Below are 3,687 nucleotides of genomic sequence, written 5' to 3' on the forward strand. Positions count from 1 at the left end.
CTTCCCTGGTGTCACCTCTGTGGTTCAGCCATCAATAATGACAAAGTATAGTCAGACCACGTCCACACACACACACACACACACACACACACACACACACACACACACACACACACACACACACACACACACACACACACACACACACGAGAGATTGAGCCAATGAAGCGGAAAGAAAGAAAGATAGAGAGAGAGCTGTAGGCACTTAGATTAAAGGACCAGTGTGTAACATTTAGGGGGATCTATCGGCAGAAATATAATATAATATTAATAGGTATGTTTTCTTTTCTTTCTCTCTCATTTGTTGTGTTTTCGTTACCTTAGAGGGAGCAGTTTATATCTACAGACGGAGCAGATCCTTTCGTCACGGAGCTGGCCGCCATGTTTCTACAGTAGCCCAGAACGGACAAACCACTGTGTTAACATTCCCTGCCTGGGCCGGAGTCGATAACGTTACTCGCTCCTGAGTTTACCCCCGTCACTCCACTCAGCCGCCGGGAAACAAGACATGGCTTGCTTTCCTCACTTCCATTTCTCTTCTCGTGCACTGATTCATTTAAGCTGAACAGCCAATCAGAGTGATTTCTCTCACCGACGGGCTCTGCCGCCGATTCAACACGCTGAATCGGCTGAATAACCTCAGACACGGGCGGACTAGAGCCGAAGGTGCAGGGCACACCGAAAAAACTAGACCGACGGACGCTCACCGACGACTGTCGTCTTGGTGTGTCAGGGCCTTCGGTCTTGAGGAGCTGCAGCATTTATTTCAGCTCAAATTGCAACTTCTACTGTACATTCACGTGATATTCTCAGAGCTAAACTGTCTTCTGCTCCACTAGCTCACTTATTCGCTCACATTCACACACACTCACACACATTCGCCACCGCTCTCTCTCTCTTGCTTCACCACTAACTTCCCTCGTACACACTGGCTCTACAATTCTCAAACTACTCTTACAACAACTCTAGAGAGGGTCATTCATGTTTTCACGTTGGCCGCCGTAATTCTTTTACACGCTCGGCACACGGGAGAGGGTGCAATCTGCAACTTCACCGCTAGATGCCGCCAGATGTTACACACTGTACCTTTCAAATATTCATCCATCCACTATCTGTAACCGCTTATCTTATTCAGGGTTGCGGGTGGGGGCTGGAGCTGATCCCAGCTGACATTGGGCGAAGGCAGGGTACACCCTGGACAGGTCGCCAGACTATCACAGGGCCGACAAACAACATTCACACTCACATTCACACCTACGGGCAGTTTAGAGTCAACAATTAACCTGCATGTCTTTGGACTGTGGGAGGAAGCCGGAGAACCTGGAGAAAACCCACGCTAACACAGGAAGAACATGCAAACTCCACACAGAAGGTTCCCAAGCTGGGTTTGAACCTGCGACCCCTCTTGCTGTGAGGCTAACAATATATATTTTTATTTGATTGGGCACGAGCTGTAAACATGATATTAACGAAATTGCTTTGTTTCCTAATATTGTGCCATATGCTGGTGAAATACAAAATCTAATCAACCAGTAAGGAGGACTGGTTGTGATGTTTTTTTTCTCATAGTGAGCTGCGCACTAGGACACCGTACTCATTCACATTCTGTCGGGGTCTACCTGAGTCGGTGGGGTGCTGAAGGCATTTCAGAGCAGGATTCATGCTGCTGATTTATTCCACATGGCTACCATAGCAACAGGCTCTGAACCAGTTCAGCTCCCCTCCTCATCAAAGCCCTCTCCCTCCCTCTCTGTCAAGTTTTAACTGTAGCTTTGGTCCCTGGGTCCCCTCTAGACAATGATCCCTGTAGCCACTAATAGATCACAGTGTAATGTTGGAGACCGGTCCTCTTAGTTAAGCTTTAAAGTGCTTTCTTTTCTTCTGGGACTGAAGCTGGCATTCGCCTGCTGGATGGAGCTTCTGACCCCACAGATGGATGCCATTTGGGAACAGATGCAGAAATAGAGATGAAGCTGGAGCCGCACATATTTTCTTGGAGACATTTCAAGGTTCAAAAGGCCAATTTGATGTAATGAAATGCTGTAAATCCATTCATTGATCTACAGCGGGATTAAAAGGTCAAAGGCCATTACAATAAATAGGCTGCTGTTCATGTTTCTGTCACTGTGTGAAGATGACCGTGCTTATCCTTTTCCTCTACTGGCATCCCTCTCCTTTTTTTCCCTGCCGCCTTTGTTGTCCCCACGCAGTGCTGTTTCTATCAGGAGCCAATGCACCAGAACGCTTTATTACAAGGGAAAATGTCAGAGAGAGAAGGAGAGGTTATGAGGCAGAGGGAAATGAACATTGGAGGACAAACGGTAAACGAGCGTCTGCAGCCAGTCACACTCAACATGCTGTCAGTGTGTGCAGGATATTGTATATGTACGTGTTCTTGTGTTTGCATACAAGCCTCTCTCTCTTTGATTTAGTGTTATCAGTGATATGCAAGACTAACCTCACACATCTTAAGCACTCCACCACGGCAAAACGCTTTCATACCATTCACTTCATAAACTCTCTTTCATCCTGACCTGTAAACTGCAGATTAAAGCCTCTGAGAAATAAATTGCTGTTCATATCCTGGATTTACTTGCTCAGCCTTCATTTAGGTTCTTATTACAGCGTCCTGTCGCACCCGCGGTGCCTTTAATATTTCCAAAAGACTCACCTTGATGGATTTGCTCCAATCTATGGCCATTTTATAATCACTTTTAGCATGTGTCCAGACAGAGCAAGCTGTTGTTTTTATCTCTAAATGTCCCCAGCACATAAGTGAAAAAAAGTGAAGGTTAAACATCAAATGCGTTGATAAGTTGATCCGATAAGTAAAGGGGAACTACTATCAGTGGAGGCACAGGCAGCAGCTCCCCCTGTGTATCCCGTTAGGACAAAAGAGACGCCAGTTTTGAAGTAAGGTGCATATTTGTCACCAATAGATATGATGACATCTGAAATAATATAGACATGAACTCGCTGTACACACAAGCAGCGTGTCAACATGTACTATGTGTTATCTCGCTGACACAGCTGTCTCTGACATACAGTATCCCCCCTCAGCAGTTAAATAACCAGCACCAGGAGAGGTTGCACTGACCCCTGCAAAACCTAGTTTTGTATTTATTCTAGGGCTGTCAAAGTTAATGCGGTAATAATACGCACATTTGTTTTAACGCCACTCATTTCTTTAATGCATTAATACAACTTGTGATTTTTAGGTTGTAGCGGGCTCAGTTTTAAAGCTAGAGTGAAGATACTGGTATCATATGAAACTAGAAAAACCTAAGGAATCCATTGGTATCAACCATGTCATACTAGCTTGTTGTGAAGGAGGTTGAATAACGCTCCAAACTGGCATGGCCAATTTCATAGGGGTCCCTTGACCTCTGACCTCAAGACATGTGAATGAAAATGGGTTTTCTGGGTACCCACGAGTCTCCCCTTTACAGACATGCCCACTTTATGATAATCACATGCAGTTTGGTGCAAGTCATAGTCAAATCAGCACACTGACACACTGACAGCTGTTGTTACCTGTTGGTCTTGAGTTTGCCATGTTGTGATTTGAGCATATTTTTATACTAAATGCAGTACCTGTGAGGGTTTCTGGACAATATTTGTCATTGTTTTGTGTTAATTGAATTCCAATAATAAATATATACATACATTTGCATAAAGCAAGCTTAT

Source organism: Sebastes fasciatus, chromosome 4, assembly GCF_043250625.1.
Source record: "Sebastes fasciatus isolate fSebFas1 chromosome 4, fSebFas1.pri, whole genome shotgun sequence".
Classification (NCBI taxonomy): Eukaryota; Metazoa; Chordata; class Actinopteri; order Perciformes; family Sebastidae; genus Sebastes; species Sebastes fasciatus.